General features: G+C 30.7%; 17 non-coding genes and 1 pseudogene across 17 annotated transcripts; all 18 read left to right on the plus strand.

Moving 5' to 3' along the window:
* The first annotated feature begins 518 nt into the window (after positions 1-518).
* Positions 519-637, plus strand: LOC129239750 (5S ribosomal RNA). The gene has a single exon (XR_008581906.1). It is a non-coding gene; the product is annotated as a 5S ribosomal RNA (ribosomal RNA).
* A 1,578-nt stretch (positions 638-2,215) lies between these two features.
* On the plus strand, positions 2,216-2,334 carry LOC129239751 (5S ribosomal RNA). The gene has a single exon (XR_008581907.1). It is a non-coding gene; the product is annotated as a 5S ribosomal RNA (ribosomal RNA).
* A 769-nt stretch (positions 2,335-3,103) lies between these two features.
* LOC129239752 (5S ribosomal RNA) lies at positions 3,104-3,222 on the plus strand. Its single transcript, XR_008581908.1, has one exon. It is a non-coding gene; the product is annotated as a 5S ribosomal RNA (ribosomal RNA).
* Positions 3,223-3,950: 728 nt separating this feature from the next.
* On the plus strand, positions 3,951-4,069 carry LOC129239754 (5S ribosomal RNA). The gene has a single exon (XR_008581910.1). It is a non-coding gene; the product is annotated as a 5S ribosomal RNA (ribosomal RNA).
* Positions 4,070-4,829: 760 nt separating this feature from the next.
* LOC129239755 (5S ribosomal RNA) lies at positions 4,830-4,948 on the plus strand. The gene has a single exon (XR_008581911.1). It is a non-coding gene; the product is annotated as a 5S ribosomal RNA (ribosomal RNA).
* A 716-nt stretch (positions 4,949-5,664) lies between these two features.
* On the plus strand, positions 5,665-5,783 carry LOC129239756 (5S ribosomal RNA). Its single transcript, XR_008581912.1, has one exon. It is a non-coding gene; the product is annotated as a 5S ribosomal RNA (ribosomal RNA).
* A 747-nt stretch (positions 5,784-6,530) lies between these two features.
* On the plus strand, positions 6,531-6,649 carry LOC129239757 (5S ribosomal RNA). Its single transcript, XR_008581913.1, has one exon. It is a non-coding gene; the product is annotated as a 5S ribosomal RNA (ribosomal RNA).
* Positions 6,650-7,376: 727 nt separating this feature from the next.
* On the plus strand, positions 7,377-7,495 carry LOC129239758 (5S ribosomal RNA). Its single transcript, XR_008581914.1, has one exon. It is a non-coding gene; the product is annotated as a 5S ribosomal RNA (ribosomal RNA).
* A 759-nt stretch (positions 7,496-8,254) lies between these two features.
* On the plus strand, positions 8,255-8,373 carry LOC129239759 (5S ribosomal RNA). Its single transcript, XR_008581915.1, has one exon. It is a non-coding gene; the product is annotated as a 5S ribosomal RNA (ribosomal RNA).
* A 1,616-nt stretch (positions 8,374-9,989) lies between these two features.
* LOC129239760 (5S ribosomal RNA) lies at positions 9,990-10,108 on the plus strand. Its single transcript, XR_008581916.1, has one exon. It is a non-coding gene; the product is annotated as a 5S ribosomal RNA (ribosomal RNA).
* A 729-nt stretch (positions 10,109-10,837) lies between these two features.
* On the plus strand, positions 10,838-10,956 carry LOC129239761 (5S ribosomal RNA). The gene has a single exon (XR_008581917.1). It is a non-coding gene; the product is annotated as a 5S ribosomal RNA (ribosomal RNA).
* Positions 10,957-12,574: 1,618 nt separating this feature from the next.
* On the plus strand, positions 12,575-12,693 carry LOC129239762 (5S ribosomal RNA). The gene has a single exon (XR_008581918.1). It is a non-coding gene; the product is annotated as a 5S ribosomal RNA (ribosomal RNA).
* Positions 12,694-13,431: 738 nt separating this feature from the next.
* LOC129239763 (5S ribosomal RNA) lies at positions 13,432-13,550 on the plus strand. Its single transcript, XR_008581919.1, has one exon. It is a non-coding gene; the product is annotated as a 5S ribosomal RNA (ribosomal RNA).
* Positions 13,551-15,135: 1,585 nt separating this feature from the next.
* On the plus strand, positions 15,136-15,261 carry LOC129239802 (5S ribosomal RNA; annotated as a pseudogene).
* A 729-nt stretch (positions 15,262-15,990) lies between these two features.
* LOC129239765 (5S ribosomal RNA) lies at positions 15,991-16,109 on the plus strand. The gene has a single exon (XR_008581921.1). It is a non-coding gene; the product is annotated as a 5S ribosomal RNA (ribosomal RNA).
* A 759-nt stretch (positions 16,110-16,868) lies between these two features.
* Positions 16,869-16,988, plus strand: LOC129239777 (5S ribosomal RNA). The gene has a single exon (XR_008581932.1). It is a non-coding gene; the product is annotated as a 5S ribosomal RNA (ribosomal RNA).
* Positions 16,989-18,573: 1,585 nt separating this feature from the next.
* On the plus strand, positions 18,574-18,692 carry LOC129239781 (5S ribosomal RNA). Its single transcript, XR_008581936.1, has one exon. It is a non-coding gene; the product is annotated as a 5S ribosomal RNA (ribosomal RNA).
* Positions 18,693-19,424: 732 nt separating this feature from the next.
* Positions 19,425-19,543, plus strand: LOC129239766 (5S ribosomal RNA). The gene has a single exon (XR_008581922.1). It is a non-coding gene; the product is annotated as a 5S ribosomal RNA (ribosomal RNA).
* Positions 19,544-20,162: the final 619 nt, after the last annotated feature.

Consider the following 20,162-nt stretch of genomic DNA (forward strand, 5'->3'; position numbering starts at 1 on the left):
ATGCATAAAATTCAAGCCGAATAAAACAAGCTTGCAACAGCCACCCAAAAACTACATACAACAAGCAAACACTTACAACTGGGATAACTGAGAAATTCGCAATAAATGAGTACACCACAATAGGAATATCGGTTTATTTTGAGTTTTAAAGAAGAAAACATACATATATGACAACAGACAATTTCACTAGAAGAACAGTAGTTGCAGAGCGAAAATAACTACCACTATCCCATTTAAGCATTGCTACCAAATTTAGATAAATTATATAGTACATATATGTATGTATATGTATGTATATAGCGAAAAGATGCTAACCCAATATTTTGGCATAAACTAACAATTGGAAAACGGTAGGGATATGTATTAAATCGTTATACACTCATTGAAATAATTCATATAATATATGTATGTATATGAATTTATTAGGGTCTCGTTAGGTGCATAGTAGGTATTGAATAAAATAGTTGGTATTCATATTTGGTTTGTTTGAAGTGAGTGTACTGGTGGAGATATAAATTGTCAACGACCATACCACGCTGAAAACATCGGTTCTCGTCCGATCACCGAAATTAAGCAGCGTCGGGCGCGGTTAGTACTTGGATGGGGGACCGCTTGGGAACACCGCGTGTTGTTGACATCCAACAATTTTTTTTCTTCATTTTATTTTTGCATTTCTTATTAATATAATATTTATTTGAAATTATAATATTTGTATTTCAATGAATTTCTTTACTCGTTTTTACTCCATTTAGTTAGTAGAATTATTTAACTCGTTTATTTGTGTAATCACTCCTTTAATGTTTTCGAGTTTACTTTATTTAGTTAAAGAATTAATTTTATATTTTATAGAATGTTTTATGCGAAAATTCAAGCCGAATAAAACAAGCTTGCAACAGCCACCCAAAAACTACATACAACAAGCAAACACTTACAACTGGGATAACTGAGAAATTCGCAATAAATGAGTACACCACAATAGGAATATCGGTTTATTTTGAGTTTTAAAGAAGAAAACATACATATATGACAACAGACAATTTCACTAGAAGAACAGTAGTTGCAGAGCGAAAATAACTACCACTATCCCATTTAAGCATTGCTACCAAATTTAGATAAATTATATAGTACATATATGTATGTATATAGCGAAAAGATGCTAACCCAATATTTTGGCATAAACTAACAATTGGAAAACGGTAGGGATATGTATTAAATCGTTATACACTCATTGAAATAATTCATATAATATATGTATATATGTATATGATTTTATTAGGGTCTCGTTAGGTGCATAGGTATTGAATAAAATAGTTGGTATTCATATTTGGTTTGTTTGAAGTGAGTGTACTGGTGGGGATTTAAATTGTCAACGACCATACCACGCTGAAAACATCGGTTCTCGTCCGATCACCGAAATTAAGCAGCGTCGGGCGCGGTTAGTACTTGGATGGGGGACCGCTTGGGGGACAATTTTTTTTTCTTCATTTTATTTTTGCATTTCTTATTAATATAATATTTATTTGAAATTATAATTTTATACTCTGCTCTTATATTAACGTTTGCTATTTGTATTTCAATGAATTTCTTTACTCGTTTTTACTCCATTTAGTTAGTAGAATTATTTAACTCGTTTATTTGTGTAATCACTCCTTTAATGTTTTCGAATTTACTTTATTTAGTTAAAGAATTAATTTTATATTTTATAAAATGTTTTATGCATAAAATTCAAGCCGAATAAAACAAGCTTGCAACAGCCACCCAAAAACTACATACAACAAGCAAACACTTACAACTGGGATAACTGAGAAATTCGCAATAAATGAGTACACCACAATAGGAATATCGGTTTATTTTGAGTTTTAAAGAAGAAAACATACATATATGACAACAGACAATTTCACTAGAAGAACAGTAGTTGCAGAGCGAAAATAACTACCACTATCCCATTTAAGCATTGCTACCAAATTTAGATAAATTATATAGTACATATATGTATGTATATAGCGAAAAGATGCTAACCCAATATTTTGGCATAAACTAACAATTGGAAAACGGTAGGGATATGTATTAAATCGTTGTACACTCATTGAAATAATTCATATAATATATGTATATGATTTTATTAGGGTCTCGTTAGGTGCATAGGTATTGAATAAAATAGTTGGTATTCATATTTGGTTTGTTTGAAGTGAGTGTACTGGTGGGGATTTAAATTGTCAACGACCATACCACGCTGAAAACATCGGTTCTCGTCCGATCACCGAAATTAAGCAGCGTCGGGCGCGGTTAGTACTTGGATGGGGGACCGCTTGGGAACACCGCGTGTTGTTGACATCCAACAATTTTTTTTTCTTCATTTTATTTTTGCATTTCTTATTAATATAATATTTATTTGAAATTATAATTTTATACTCTGCTCTTATATTAACGTTTGCTATTTGTATTTCAATGAATTTCTTTACTCGTTTTTACTCCATTTAGTTAGTAGAATTATTTAACTCGTTTATTTGTGTAATCACTCCTTTAATGTTTTCGAGTTTACTTTATTTAGTTAAAGAATTAATTTTATATTTTATAGAATGTTTTATGCGAAAATTCAAGCCGAATAAAACAAGCTTGCAACAGCCACCCAAAAACTACATACAACAAGCAAACACTTACAACTGGGATAACTGAGAAATTCGCAATAAATGAGTACACCACAATAGGAATATCGGTTTATTTTGAGTTTTAAAGAAGAAAACATACATATATGACAACAGACAATTTCACTAGAAGAACAGTAGTTGCAGAGCGAAAATAACTACCACTATCCCATTTAAGCATTGCTACCAAATTTAGATAAATTATATAGTACATATATGTATGTATATGTATGTATATAGCGAAAAGATGCTAACCCAATATTTTGGCATAAACTAACAATTGGAAAACGGTAGGGATATGTATTAAATCGTTATACACTCATTGAAATAATTCATATAATATATGTATGTATATGAATTTATTAGGGTCTCGTTAGGTGCATAGTAGGTATTGAATAAAATAGTTGGTATTCATATTTGGTTTGTTTGAAGTGAGTGTACTGGTGGAGATATAAATTGTCAACGACCATACCACGCTGAAAACATCGGTTCTCGTCCGATCACCGAAATTAAGCAGCGTCGGGCGCGGTTAGTACTTGGATGGGGGACCGCTTGGGAACACCGCGTGTTGTTGACATCCAACAATTTTTTTTCTTCATTTTATTTTTGCATTTCTTATTAATATAATATTTATTTGAAATTATAATATTTGTATTTCAATGAATTTCTTTACTCGTTTTTACTCCATTTAGTTAGTAGAATTATTTAACTCGCTTATTTATGTAATCACTCCTTTAATGTTTTCGAATTTACTTTATTTAGTTAAAGAATTAATTTTATATTTTATAAAATGTTTTATGCATAAAATTCAAGCCGAATAAAACAAGCTTGCAACAGCCACCCAAAAACTACATACAACAAGCAAACACTTACAACTGGGATAACTGAGAAATTCGCAATAAATGAGTACACCACAATAGGAATATCGGTTTATTTTGAGTTTTAAAGAAGAAAACATACATATATGACAACAGACAATTTCACTAGAAGAACAGTAGTTGCAGAGCGAAAATAACTACCACTATCCCATTTAAGCATTGCTACCAAATTTAGAAATATTATATAGTACATATATGTATGTATATAGCGAAAAGATGCTAACCCAATATTTTGGCATAAACTAACAATTGGAAAACGGTAGGGATATGTATTAAATCGTTATACACTCATTGAAATAATTCATATAATATATGTATGTATATGAATTTATTAGGGTCTCGTTAGGTGCATAGTAGGTATTGAATAAAATAGTTGGTATTCATATTTGGTTTGTTTGAAGTGAGTGTACTGGTGGAGACATAAATTGTCAACGACCATACCACGCTGAAAACATCGGTTCTCGTCCGATCACCGAAATTAAGCAGCGTCGGGCGCGGTTAGTACTTGGATGGGGGACCGCTTGGGAACACCGCGTGTTGTTGACATCCAACAATTTTTTTTTCTTCATTTTATTTTTGCATTTCTTATTAATATAATATTTATTTGAAATTATAATTTTATACTCTGCTCTTATATTAACGTTTGCTATTTGTATTTCAATGAATTTCTTTACTCGTTTTTACTCCATTTAGTTAGTAGAATTATTTAACTCGTTTATTTGTGTAATCACTCCTTTAATGTTTTCGAGTTTACTTTATTTAGTTAAAGAATTAATTTTATATTTTATAAAATGTTTTATGCGAAAATTCAAGCCGAATAAAACAAGCTTGCAACAGCCACCCAAAAACTACATACAACAAGCAAACACTTACAACTGGGATAACTGAGAAATTCGCAATAAATGAGTACACCACAATAGGAATATCGGTTTATTTTGAGTTTTAAAGAAGAAAACATACATATATGACAACAGACAATTTCACTAGAAGAACAGTAGTTGCAGAGCGAAAATAACTACCACTATCCCATTTAAGCATTGCTACCAAATTTAGATAAATTATATAGTACATATATGTATGTATATAGCGAAAAGATGCTAACCCAATATTTTGGCATAAACTAACAATTGGAAAACGGTAGGGATATGTATTAAATCGTTGTACACTCATTGAAATAATTCATATAATATATGTATATATGTATATGATTTTATTAGGGTCTCGTTAGGTGCATAGGTATTGAATAAAATAGTTGGTATTCATATTTGGTTTGTTTGAAGTGAGTGTACTGGTGGGGATTTAAATTGTCAACGACCATACCACGCTGAAAACATCGGTTCTCGTCCGATCACCGAAATTAAGCAGCGTCGGGCGCGGTTAGTACTTGGATGGGGGACCGCTTGGGAACACCGCGTGTTGTTGACATCCAACAATTTTTTTTCTTCATTTTATTTTTGCATTTCTTATTAATATAATATTTATTTGAAATTATAATATTTGTATTTCAATGAATTTCTTTACTCGTTTTTACTCCATTTAGTTAGTAGAATTATTTAACTCGTTTATTTGTGTAATCACTCCTTTAATGTTTTCGAGTTTACTTTATTTAGTTAAAGAATTAATTTTATATTTTATAAAATGTTTTATGCGAAAATTCAAGCCGAATAAAACAAGCTTGCAACAGCCACCCAAAAACTACATACAACAAGCAAACACTTACAACTGGGATAACTGAGAAATTCGCAATAAATGAGTACACCACAATAGGAATATCGGTTTATTTTGAGTTTTAAAGAAGAAAACATACATATATGACAACAGACAATTTCACTAGAAGAACAGTAGTTGCAGAGCGAAAATAACTACCACTATCCCATTTAAGCATTGCTACCAAATTTAGAAATATTATATAGTATATGCATGTAGATAGCGAAAAGATGCTAACCCAATATTTAAGCGTAAACTAACAATTAGAAAATGGTAGGGATATGTATTAAATCGTTATACACTCATTGAAATAATTCATATAATATATGTATATGATTTTATTAGGGTCTCGTTATGTGCATAGGTATTCAATATAATAGTTGGTATTCATATTTGTTTTGTTTGAAGTGAGTGTACTGGTGGGGATTTAAATTGTCAACGACCATACCACGCTGAAAACATCGGTTCTCGTCCGATCACCGAAATTAAGCAGCGTCGGGCGCGGTTAGTACTTGGATGGGGGACCGCTTGGGAACACCGCGTGTTGTTGACATCCAACAATTTTTTTTCTTCATTTTATTTTTGCATTTCTTATTAATAGAATATTTATTTGAAATTATAATTTTATACTCTGCTCTTATATTAACGTTTGCTATTTGTATTTCAATGAATTTCTTTACTCGTTTTTACTCCATTTAGTTAGTAGAATTATTTAACTCGTTTATTTGTGTAATCACTCCTTTAATGTTTTCGAGTTTACTTTATTTAGTTAAAGAATTAATTTTATATTTTATAGAATGTTTTATGCGAAAATTCAAGCCGAATAAAACAAGCTTGCAACAGCCACCCAAAAACTACATACAACAAGCAAACACTTACAACTGGGATAACTGAGAAATTCGCAATAAATGAGTACACCACAATAGGAATATCGGTTTATTTTGAGTTTTAAAGAAGAAAACATACATATATGACAACAGACAATTTCACTAGAAGAACAGTAGTTGCAGAGCGAAAATAACTACCACTATCCCATTTAAGCATTGCTACCAAATTTAGAAATATTATATAGTATATGCATGTAGATAGCGAAAAGATGCTAACCCAATATTTAAGCGTAAACTAACAATTAGAAAATGGTAGGGATATGTATTAAATCGTTATACACTCATTGAAATAATTCATATAATATATGTATATGATTTTATTAGGGTCTCGTTATGTGCATAGGTATTCAATATAATAGTTGGTATTCATATTTGGTTTGTTTGAAGTGAGTGTACTGGTGGAGATATAAATTGTCAACGACCATACCACGCTGAAAACATCGGTTCTCGTCCGATCACCGAAATTAAGCAGCGTCGGGCGCGGTTAGTACTTGGATGGGGGACCGCTTGGGAACACCGCGTGTTGTTGACATCCAACAATTTTTTTTCTTCATTTTATTTTTGCATTTCTTATTAATATAATATTTATTTGAAATTATAATATTTGTATTTCAATGAATTTCTTTACTCGTTTTTACTCCATTTAGTTAGTAGAATTATTTAACTCGTTTATTTATGTAATCACTCCTTTAATGTTTTCGAATTTACTTTATTTAGTTAAAGAATTAATTTTATATTTTATAGAATGTTTTATGCGAAAATTCAAGCCGAATAAAACAAGCTTGCAACAGCCACCCAAAAACTACATACAACAAGCAAACACTTACAACTGGGATAACTGAGAAATTCGCAATAAATGAGTACACCACAATAGGAATATCGGTTTATTTTGAGTTTTAAAGAAGAAAACATACATATATGACAACAGACAATTTCACTAGAAGAACAGTAGTTGCAGAGCGAAAATAACTACCACTATCCCATTTAAGCATTGCTACCAAATTTAGAAATATTATATAGTACATATATGTATGTATATAGCGAAAAGATGCTAACCCAATATTTTGGCATAAACTAACAATTGGAAAACGGTAGGGATATGTATTAAATCGTTATACACTCATTGAAATAATTCATATAATATATGTATGTATATGAATTTATTAGGGTCTCGTTAGGTGCATAGTAGGTATTGAATAAAATAGTTGGTATTCATATTTGGTTTGTTTGAAGTGAGTGTACTGGTGGGGATTTAAATTGTCAACGACCATACCACGCTGAAAACATCGGTTCTCGTCCGATCACCGAAATTAAGCAGCGTCGGGCGCGGTTAGTACTTGGATGGGGGACCGCTTGGGAACACCGCGTGTTGTTGACATCCAACAATTTTTTTTCTTCATTTTATTTTTGCATTTCTTATTAATATAATATTTATTTGAAATTATAATTTTATACTCTGCTCTTATATTAACGTTTGCTATTTGTATTTCAATGAATTTCTTTACTCGTTTTTACTCCTTTTAGTTAGTAGAATTATTTAACTTGTTTATTTATGTAATCACTCCTTTAATGTTTTCGAGTTTACTTTATTTAGTTAAAGAATTAATTTTATATATTATAAAATGTTTTATGCATAAAATTCAATCCGAATAAAACAAGCTTGCAACAGCCACCCAAAAACTACATACAACAAGCAAACACTTACAACTGGGATAACTGAGAAATTCGCAATAAATGAGTACACCACAATAGGAATATCGGTTTATTTTGAGTTTTAAAGAAGAAAACATACATATATGACAACAGACAATTTCACTAGAAGAACAGTAGTTACAGAGCGAAAATAACTACCACTATCCCATTTAAGCATTGCTACCAAATTTAGAAATATTATATAGTACATATATGTATGTATACAGCGAAAAGTTGCTAACCCAATATTTTGGCATAAACTAACAATTGGAAACGGTAGGGATATGTATTAAATCGTTATACACTCATTGAAATAATTCATATAATATATGTATATATGTATATGATTTTATTAGGGTCTCGTTAGGTGCATAGGTATTGAATAAAATAGTTGGTATTCATATTTGGTTTGTTTGAAGTGAGTGTACTGGTGGGGATTTAAATTGTCAACGACCATACCACGCTGAAAACATCGGTTCTCGTCCGATCACCGAAATTAAGCAGCGTCGGGCGCGGTTAGTACTTGGATGGGGGACCGCTTGGGAACACCGCGTGTTGTTGACATCCAACAATTTTTTTTCTTCATTTTATTTTTGCATTTCTTATTAATATAATATTTATTTGAAATTATAATTTTATACTCTGCTCTTATATTAACGTTTGCTATTTGTATTTCAATGAATTTCTTTACTCGTTTTTACTCCATTTAGTTAGTAGAATTATTTAACTCGTTTATTTGTGTAATCACTCCTTTAATGTTTTCGAATTTACTTTATTTAGTTAAAGAATTAATTTTATATTTTATAAAATGTTTTATGCATAAAATTCAAGCCGAATAAAACAAGCTTGCAACAGCCACCCAAAAACTACATACAACAAGCAAACACTTACAACTGGGATAACTGAGAAATTCGCAATAAATGAGTACACCACAATAGGAATATCGGTTTATTTTGAGTTTTAAAGAAGAAAACATACATATATGACAACAGACAATTTCACTAGAAGAACAGTAGTTGCAGAGCGAAAATAACTACCACTATCCCATTTAAGCATTGCTACCAAATTTAGATAAATTATATAGTACATATATGTATGTATATAGCGAAAAGATGCTAACCCAATATTTTGGCATAAACTAACAATTGGAAAACGGTAGGGATATGTATTAAATCGTTATACACTCATTGAAATAATTCATATAATATATGTATATATGTATATGATTTTATTAGGGTCTCGTTAGGTGCATAGGTATTGAATAAAATAGTTGGTATTCATATTTGGTTTGTTTGAAGTGAGTGTACTGGTGGGGATTTAAATTGTCAACGACCATACCACGCTGAAAACATCGGTTCTCGTCCGATCACCGAAATTAAGCAGCGTCGGGCGCGGTTAGTACTTGGATGGGGGACCGCTTGGGGGACAATTTTTTTTCTTCATTTTATTTTTGCATTTCTTATTAATATAATATTTATTTGAAATTATAATTTTATACTCTGCTCTTATATTAACGTTTGCTATTTGTATTTCAATGAATTTCTTTACTCGTTTTTACTCCATTTAGTTAGTAGAATTATTTAACTCGTTTATTTGTGTAATCACTCCTTTAATGTTTTCGAATTTACTTTATTTAGTTAAAGAATTAATTTTATATTTTATAAAATGTTTTATGCATAAAATTCAAGCCGAATAAAACAAGCTTGCAACAGCCACCCAAAAACTACATACAACAAGCAAACACTTACAACTGGGATAACTGAGAAATTCGCAATAAATGAGTACACCACAATAGGAATATCGGTTTATTTTGAGTTTTAAAGAAGAAAACATACATATATGACAACAGACAATTTCACTAGAAGAACAGTAGTTACAGAGCGAAAATAACTACCACTATCCCATTTAAGCATTGCTACCAAATTTAGAAATATTATATAGTACATATATGTATGTATACAGCGAAAAGTTGCTAACCCAATATTTTGGCATAAACTAACAATTGGAAACGGTAGGGATATGTATTAAATCGTTATACACTCATTGAAATAATTCATATAATATATGTATATATGTATATGATTTTATTAGGGTCTCGTTAGGTGCATAGGTATTGAATAAAATAGTTGGTATTCATATTTGGTTTGTTTGAAGTGAGTGTACTGGTGGGGATTTAAATTGTCAACGACCATACCACGCTGAAAACATCGGTTCTCGTCCGATCACCGAAATTAAGCAGCGTCGGGCGCGGTTAGTACTTGGATGGGGGACCGCTTGGGAACACCGCGTGTTGTTGACATCCAACAATTTTTTTTCTTCATTTTATTTTTGCATTTCTTATTAATATAATATTTATTTGAAATTATAATATTTGTATTTCAATGAATTTCTTTACTCGTTTTTACTCCATTGAGTTAGTAGAATTATTTAACTCGTTTATTTATGTAATCACTCCTTTAATGTTTTCGAATTTACTTTATTTAGTTAAAGAATTAATTTTATATTTTATAAAATGTTTTATGCATAAAATTCAAGCCGAATAAAACAAGCTTGCAACAGCCACCCAAAAACTACATACAACAAGCAAACACTTACAACTGGGATAACTGAGAAATTCGCAATAAATGAGTACACCACAATAGGAATATCGGTTTATTTTGAGTTTTAAAGAAGAAAACATACATATATGACAACAGACAATTTCACTAGAAGAACAGTAGTTGCAGAGCGAAAATAACTACCACTATCCCATTTAAGCATTGCTACCAAATTTAGATAAATTATATAGTACATATATGTATGTATATAGCGAAAAGATGCTAACCCAATATTTTGGCATAAACTAACAATTGGAAAACGGTAGGGATATGTATTAAATCGTTATACACTCATTGAAATAATTCATATAATATATGTATATATGCATATGATTTTATTAGGGTCTCGTTAGGTGCATAGGTATTGAATAAAATAGTTGGTATTCATATTTGGTTTGTTTGAAGTGAGTGTACTGGTGGGGATTTAAATTGTCAACGACCATACCACGCTGAAAACATCGGTTCTCGTCCGATCACCGAAATTAAGCAGCGTCGGGCGCGGTTAGTACTTGGATGGGGGACCGCTTGGGAACACCGCGTGTTGTTGACATCCAACAATTTTTTTTCTTCATTTTATTTTTGCATTTCTTATTAATATAATATTTATTTGAAATTATAATTTTATACTCTGCTCTTATATTAACGTTTGCTATTTGTATTTCAATGAATTTCTTTACTCGTTTTTACTCCATTTAGTTAGTAGAATTATTTAACTCGTTTATTTGTGTAATCACTCCTTTAATGTTTTCGAATTTACTTTATTTAGTTAAAGAATTAATTTTATATTTTATAAAATGTTTTATGCATAAAATTCAAGCCGAATAAAACAAGCTTGCAACAGCCACCCAAAAACTACATACAACAAGCAAACACTTACAACTGGGATAACTGAGAAATTCGCAATAAATGAGTACACCACAATAGGAATATCGGTTTATTTTGAGTTTTAAAGAAGAAAACATACATATATGACAACAGACAATTTCACTAGAAGAACAGTAGTTGCAGAGCGAAAATAACTACCACTATCCCATTTAAGCATTGCTACCAAATTTAGATAAATTATATAGTACATATATGTATGTATATAGCGAAAAGATGCTAACCCAATATTTTGGCATAAACTAACAATTGGAAAACGGTAGGGATATGTATTAAATCGTTATACACTCATTGAAATAATTCATATAATATATGTATATATGTATATGATTTTATTAGGGTCTCGTTAGGTGCATAGGTATTGAATAAAATAGTTGGTATTCATATTTGGTTTGTTTGAAGTGAGTGTACTGGTGGGGATTTAAATTGTCAACGACCATACCACGCTGAAAACATCGGTTCTCGTCCGATCACCGAAATTAAGCAGCGTCGGGCGCGGTTAGTACTTGGATGGGGGACCGCTTGGGGGACAATTTTTTTTTCTTCATTTTATTTTTGCATTTCTTATTAATATAATATTTATTTGAAATTATAATTTTATACTCTGCTCTTATATTAACGTTTGCTATTTGTATTTCAATGAATTTCTTTACTCGTTTTTACTCCATTTAGTTAGTAGAATTATTTAACTCGTTTATTTGTGTAATCACTCCTTTAATGTTTTCGAATTTACTTTATTTAGTTAAAGAATTAATTTTATATTTTATAAAATGTTTTATGCATAAAATTCAAGCCGAATAAAACAAGCTTGCAACAGCCACCCAAAAACTACATACAACAAGCAAACACTTACAACTGGGATAACTGAGAAATTCGCAATAAATGAGTACACCACAATAGGAATATCGGTTTATTTTGAGTTTTAAAGAAGAAAACATACATATATGACAACAGACAATTTCACTAGAAGAACAGTAGTTGCAGAGCGAAAATAACTACCACTATCCCATTTAAGCATTGCTACCAAATTTAGATAAATTATATAGTACATATATGTATGTATATAGCGAAAAGATGCTAACCCAATATTTTGGCATAAACTAACAATTGGAAAACGGTAGGGATATGTATTAAATCGTTGTACACTCATTGAAATAATTCATATAATATATGTATATATGTATATGATTTTATTAGGGTCTCGTTAGGTGCATAGGTATTGAATAAAATAGTTGGTATTCATATTTGGTTTGTTTGAAGTGAGTGTACTGGTGGGGATTTAAATTGTCAACGACCATACCACGCTGAAAACATCGGTTCTCGTCCGATCACCGAAATTAAGCAGCGTCGGGCGCGGTTAGTACTTGGATGGGGGACCGCTTGGGAACACCGCGTGTTGTTGACATCCAACAATTTTTTTTCTTCATTTTATTTTTGCATTTCTTATTAATATAATATTTATTTGAAATTATAATATTTGTATTTCAATGAATTTCTTTACTCGTTTTTACTCCATTTAGTTAGTAGAATTATTTAACTCGTTTATTTGTGTAATCACTCCTTTAATGTTTTCGAATTTACTTTATTTAGTTAAAGAATTAATTTTATATTTTATAAAATGTTTTATGCATAAAATTCAAGCCGAATAAAACAAGCTTGCAACAGCCACCCAAAAACTACATACAACAAGCAAACACTTACAACTGGGATAACTGAGAAATTCGCAATAAATGAGTACACCACAATAGGAATATCGGTTTATTTTGAGTTTTAAAGAAGAAAACATACATATATGACAACAGACAATTTCACTAGAAGAACAGTAGTTGCAGAGCGAAAATAACTACCACTATCCCATTTAAGCATTGCTACCAAATTTAGATAAATTATATAGTACATATATGTATGTATATGTATGTATATAGCGAAAAGATGCTAACCCAATATTTTGGCATAAACTAACAATTGGAAAACGGTAGGGATATGTATTAAATCGTTATACACTCATTGAAATAATTCATATAATATATGTATGTATATGAATTTATTAGGGTCTCGTTAGGTGCATAGTAGGTATTGAATAAAATAGTTGGTATTCATATTTGGTTTGTTTGAAGTGAGTGTACTGGTGGAGATATAAATTGTCAACGACCATACCACGCTGAAAACATCGGTTCTCGTCCGATCACCGAAATTAAGCAGCGTCGGGCGCGGTTAGTACTTGGATGGGGGACCGCTTGGGAACACCGCGTGTTGTTGACATCCAACAATTTTTTTTCTTCATTTTATTTTTGCATTTCTTATTAATATAATATTTATTTGAAATTATAATATTTGTATTTCAATGAATTTCTTTACTCGTTTTTACTCCATTTAGTTAGTAGAATTATTTAACTCGTTTATTTGTGTAATCACTCCTTTAATGTTTTCGAGTTTACTTTATTTAGTTAAAGAATTAATTTTATATTTTATAGAATGTTTTATGCGAAAATTCAAGCCGAATAAAACAAGCTTGCAACAGCCACCCAAAAACTACATACAACAAGCAAACACTTACAACTGGGATAACTGAGAAATTCGCAATAAATGAGTACACCACAATAGGAATATCGGTTTATTTTGAGTTTTAAAGAAGAAAACATACATATATGACAACAGACAATTTCACTAGAAGAACAGTAGTTGCAGAGCGAAAATAACTACCACTATCCCATTTAAGCATTGCTACCAAATTTAGATAAATTATATAGTACATATATGTATGTATATAGCGAAAAGATGCTAACCCAATATTTTGGCATAAACTAACAATTGGAAAACGGTAGGGATATGTATTAAATCGTTATACACTCATTGAAATAATTCATATAATATATGTATATATGTATATGATTTTATTAGGGTCTCGTTAGGTGCATAGGTATTGAATAAAATAGTTGGTATTCATATTTGGTTTGTTTGAAGTGAGTGTACTGGTGGGGATTTAAATTGTCAACGACCATACCACGCTGAAAACATCGGTTCTCGTCCGATCACCGAAATTAAGCAGCGTCGGGCGCGGTTAGTACTTGGATGGGGGACCGCTTGGGGGACAATTTTTTTTTCTTCATTTTATTTTTGCATTTCTTATTAATATAATATTTATTTGAAATTATAATTTTATACTCTGCTCTTATATTAACGTTTGCTATTTGTATTTCAATGAATTTCTTTACTCGTTTTTACTCCATTTAGTTAGTAGAATTATTTAACTCGTTTATTTGTGTAATCACTCCTTTAATGTTTTCGAATTTACTTTATTTAGTTAAAGAATTAATTTTATATTTTATAAAATGTTTTATGCATAAAATTCAAGCCGAATAAAACAAGCTTGCAACAGCCACCCAAAAACTACATACAACAAGCAAACACTTACAACTGGGATAACTGAGAAATTCGCAATAAATGAGTACACCACAATAGGAATATCGGTTTATTTTGAGTTTTAAAGAAGAAAACATACATATATGACAACAGACAATTTCACTAGAAGAACAGTAGTTGCAGAGCGAAAATAACTACCACTATCCCATTTAAGCATTGCTACCAAATTTAGATAAATTATATAGTACATATATGTATGTATATAGCGAAAAGATGCTAACCCAATATTTTGGCATAAACTAACAATTGGAAAACGGTAGGGATATGTATTAAATCGTTATACACTCATTGAAATAATTCATATAATATATGTATGTATATGAATTTATTAGGGTCTCGTTAGGTGCATAGTAGGTATTGAATAAAATAGTTGGTATTCATATTTGGTTTGTTTGAAGTGAGTGTACTGGTGGAGATATAAATTGTCAACGACCATACCACGCTGAAAACATCGGTTCTCGTCCGATCACCGAAATTAAGCAGCGTCGGGCGTCGGGCGCGGTTAGTACTTGGATGGGGGACCGCTTGGGAACACCGCGTGTTGTTGACATCCAACAATTTTTTTTCTTCATTTTATTTTTGCATTTCTTATTAATATAATATTTATTTGAAATTATAATATTTGTATTTCAATGAATTTCTTTACTCGTTTTTACTCCATTTAGTTAGTAGAATTATTTAACTCGTTTATTTATGTAATCACTCCTTTAATGTTTTCGAATTTACTTTATTTAGTTAAAGAATTAATTTTATATTTTATAAAATGTTTTATGCATAAAATTCAAGCCGAATAAAACAAGCTTGCAACAGCCACCCAAAAACTACATACAACAAGCAAACACTTACAACTGGGATAACTGAGAAATTCGCAATAAATGAGTACACCACAATAGGAATATCGGTTTATTTTGAGTTTTAAAGAAGAAAACATACATATATGACAACAGACAATTTCACTAGAAGAACAGTAGTTGCAGAGCGAAAATAACTACCACTATCCCATTTAAGCATTGCTACCAAATTTAGATAAATTATATAGTACATATATGTATGTATATAGCGAAAAGATGCTAACCCAATATTTTGGCATAAACTAACAATTGGAAAACGGTAGGGATATGTATTAAATCGTTATACACTCATTGAAATAATTCATATAATATATGTATATATGCATATGATTTTATTAGGGTCTCGTTAGGTGCATAGGTATTGAATAAAATAGTTGGTATTCATATTTGGTTTGTTTGAAGTGAGTGTACTGGTGGGGATTTAAATTGTCAACGACCATACCACGCTGAAAACATCGGTTCTCGTCCGATCACCGAAATTAAGCAGCGTCGGGCGCGGTTAGTACTTGGATGGGGGACCGCTTGGGAACACCGCGTGTTGTTGACATCCAACAATTTTTTTTCTTCATTTTATTTTTGCATTTCTTATTAATATAATATTTATTTGAAATTATAATTTTATACTCTGCTCTTATATTAACGTTTGCTATTTGTATTTCAATGAATTTCTTTACTCGTTTTTACTCCATTTAGTTAGTAGAATTATTTAACTCGTTTATTTGTGTAATCACTCCTTTAATGTTTTCGAATTTACTTTATTTAGTTAAAGAATTAATTTTATATTTTATAAAATGTTTTATGCATAAAATTCAAGCCGAATAAAACAAGCTTGCAACAGCCACCCAAAAACTACATACAACAAGCAAACACTTACAACTGGGATAACTGAGAAATTCGCAATAAATGAGTACACCACAATAGGAATATCGGTTTATTTTGAGTTTTAAAGAAGAAAACATACATATATGACAACAGACAATTTCACTAGAAGAACAGTAGTTGCAGAGCGAAAATAACTACCACTATCCCATTTAAGCATTGCTACCAAATTTAGATAAATTATATAGTACATATATGTATGTATATAGCGAAAAGATGCTAACCCAATATTTTGGCATAAACTAACAATTGGAAAACGGTAGGGATATGTATTAAATCGTTATACACTCATTGAAATAATTCATATAATATATGTATGTATATGAATTTATTAGGGTCTCGTTAGGTGCATAGTAGGTATTGAATAAAATAGTTGGTATTCATATTTGGTTTGTTTGAAGTGAGTGTACTGGTGGAGATATAAATTGTCAACGACCATACCACGCTGAAAACATCGGTTCTCGTCCGATCACCGAAATTAAGCAGCGTCGGGCGCGGTTAGTACTTGGATGGGGGACCGCTTGGGAACACCCGCGTGTTGTTGACATCCAACAATTTTTTTTCTTCATTTTATTTTTGCATTTCTTATTAATATAATATTTATTTGAAATTATAATATTTGTATTTCAATGAATTTCTTTACTCGTTTTTACTCCATTTAGTTAGTAGAATTATTTAACTCGTTTATTTGTGTAATCACTCCTTTAATGTTTTCGAGTTTACTTTATTTAGTTAAAGAATTAATTTTATATTTTATAGAATGTTTTATGCGAAAATTCAAGCCGAATAAAACAAGCTTGCAACAGCCACCCAAAAACTACATACAACAAGCAAACACTTACAACTGGGATAACTGAGAAATTCGCAATAAATGAGTACACCACAATAGGAATATCGGTTTATTTTGAGTTTTAAAGAAGAAAACATACATATATGACAACAGACAATTTCACTAGAAGAACAGTAGTTGCAGAGCGAAAATAACTACCACTATCCCATTTAAGCATTGCTACCAAATTTAGATAAATTATATAGTACATATATGTATGTATATAGCGAAAAGATGCTAACCCAATATTTTGGCATAAACTAACAATTGGAAAACGGTAGGGATATGTATTAAATCGTTATACACTCATTGAAATAATTCATATAATATATGTATATATGTATATGATTTTATTAGGGTCTCGTTAGGTGCATAGGTATTGAATAAAATAGTTGGTATTCATATTTGGTTTGTTTGAAGTGAGTGTACTGGTGGGGATTTAAATTGTCAACGACCATACCACGCTGAAAACATCGGTTCTCGTCCGATCACCGAAATTAAGCAGCGTCGGGCGCGGTTAGTACTTGGATGGGGGACCGCTTGGGGGACAATTTTTTTTTCTTCATTTTATTTTTGCATTTCTTATTAATATAATATTTATTTGAAATTATAATTTTATACTCTGCTCTTATATTAACGTTTGCTATTTGTATTTCAATGAATTTCTTTACTCGTTTTTACTCCATTTAGTTAGTAGAATTATTTAACTCGTTTATTTGTGTAATCACTCCTTTAATGTTTTCGAATTTACTTTATTTAGTTAAAGAATTAATTTTATATTTTATAAAATGTTTTATGCATAAAATTCAAGCCGAATAAAACAAGCTTGCAACAGCCACCCAAAAACTACATACAACAAGCAAACACTTACAACTGGGATAACTGAGAAATTCGCAATAAATGAGTACACCACAATAGGAATATCGGTTTATTTTGAGTTTTAAAGAAGAAAACATACATATATGACAACAGACAATTTCACTAGAAGAACAGTAGTTGCAGAGCGAAAATAACTACCACTATCCCATTTAAGCATTGCTACCAAATTTAGATAAATTATATAGTACATATATGTATGTATATAGCGAAAAGATGCTAACCCAATATTTTGGCATAAACTAACAATTGGAAAACGGTAGGGATATGTATTAAATCGTTATACACTCATTGAAATAATTCATATAATATATGTATGTATATGAATTTATTAGGGTCTCGTTAGGTGCATAGTAGGTATTGAATAAAATAGTTGGTATTCATATTTGGTTTGTTTGAAGTGAGTGTACTGGTGGAGATATAAATTGTCAACGACCATACCACGCTGAAAACATCGGTTCTCGTCCGATCACCGAAATTAAGCAGCGTCGGGCGCGGTTAGTACTTGGATGGGGGACCGCTTGGGAACACCGCGTGTTGTTGTTGACATCCAACAATTTTTTTTCTTCATTTTATTTTTGCATTTCTTATTAATATAATATTTATTTGAAATTATAATATTTGTATTTCAATGAATTTCTTTACTCGTTTTTACTCCATTTAGTTAGTAGAATTATTTAACTCGTTTATTTATGTAATCACTCCTTTAATGTTTTCGAATTTACTTTATTTAGTTAAAGAATTAATTTTATATTTTATAAAATGTTTTATGCATAAAATTCAAGCCGAATAAAACAAGCTTGCAACAGCCACCCAAAAACTACATACAACAAGCAAACACTTACAACTGGGATAACTGAGAAATTCGCAATAAATGAGTACACCACAATAGGAATATCGGTTTATTTTGAGTTTTAAAGAAGAAAACATACATATATGACAACAGACAATTTCACTAGAAGAACAGTAGTTGCAGAGCGAAAATAACTACCACTATCCCATTTAAGCATTGCTACCAAATTTAGAAATATTATATAGTACATATATGTATGTATATAGCGAAAAGATGCTAACCCAATATTTTGGCATAAACTAACAATTGGAAAACGGTAGGGATATGTATTAAATCGTTATACACTCATTGAAATAATTCATATAATATATGTATATATGTATATGATTTTATTTGGGTCTCGTTAGGTGCATAGGTATTGAATAAAATAGTTGGTATTCATATTTGGTTTGTTTGAAGTGAGTGTACTGGTGGGGATTTAAATTGTCAACGACCATACCACGCTGAAAACATCGGTTCTCGTCCGATCACCGAAATTAAGCAGCGTCGGGCGCGGTTAGTACTTGGATGGGGGACCGCTTGGGAACACCGCGTGTTGTTGACATCCAACAATTTTTTTTTCTTCATTTTATTTTTGCATTTCTTATTAATATAATATTTATTTGAAATTATAATATTTGTATTTCAATGAATTTCTTTACTCGTTTTTACTCCATTTAGTTAGTAGAATTATTTAACTCGTTTATTTATGTAATCAGTCCTTTAATGTTTTCGAATTTACTTTATTTAGTTAAAGAATTAATTTTATATTTTATAAAATGTTTTATGCATAAAATTCAAGCCGAATAAAACAAGCTTGCAACAGCCACCCAAAAACTACATACAACAAGCAAACACTTACAACTGGGATAACTGAGAAATTCGCAATAAATGAGTACACCACAATAGGAATATCGGTTTATTTTGAGTTTTAAAGAAGAAAACATACATATATGACAACAGACAATTTCACTAGAAGAACAGTAGTTGCAGAGCGAAAATAACTACCACTATCCCATTTAAGCATTGCTACCAAATTTAGAAATATTATATAGTACATATATGTATTAGCGAAAAGATGCTAACCCAATATTTTGGCATAAACTAACAATTGGAAAACGGTAGGGATATGTATTAAATCGTTATACACTCATTGAAATAATTCATATAATATATGTACCTAA

Source organism: Anastrepha obliqua, chromosome 2 (assembly GCF_027943255.1).
Source record: "Anastrepha obliqua isolate idAnaObli1 chromosome 2, idAnaObli1_1.0, whole genome shotgun sequence".
Lineage (NCBI taxonomy): Eukaryota > Metazoa > Arthropoda > Insecta > Diptera > Tephritidae > Anastrepha > Anastrepha obliqua.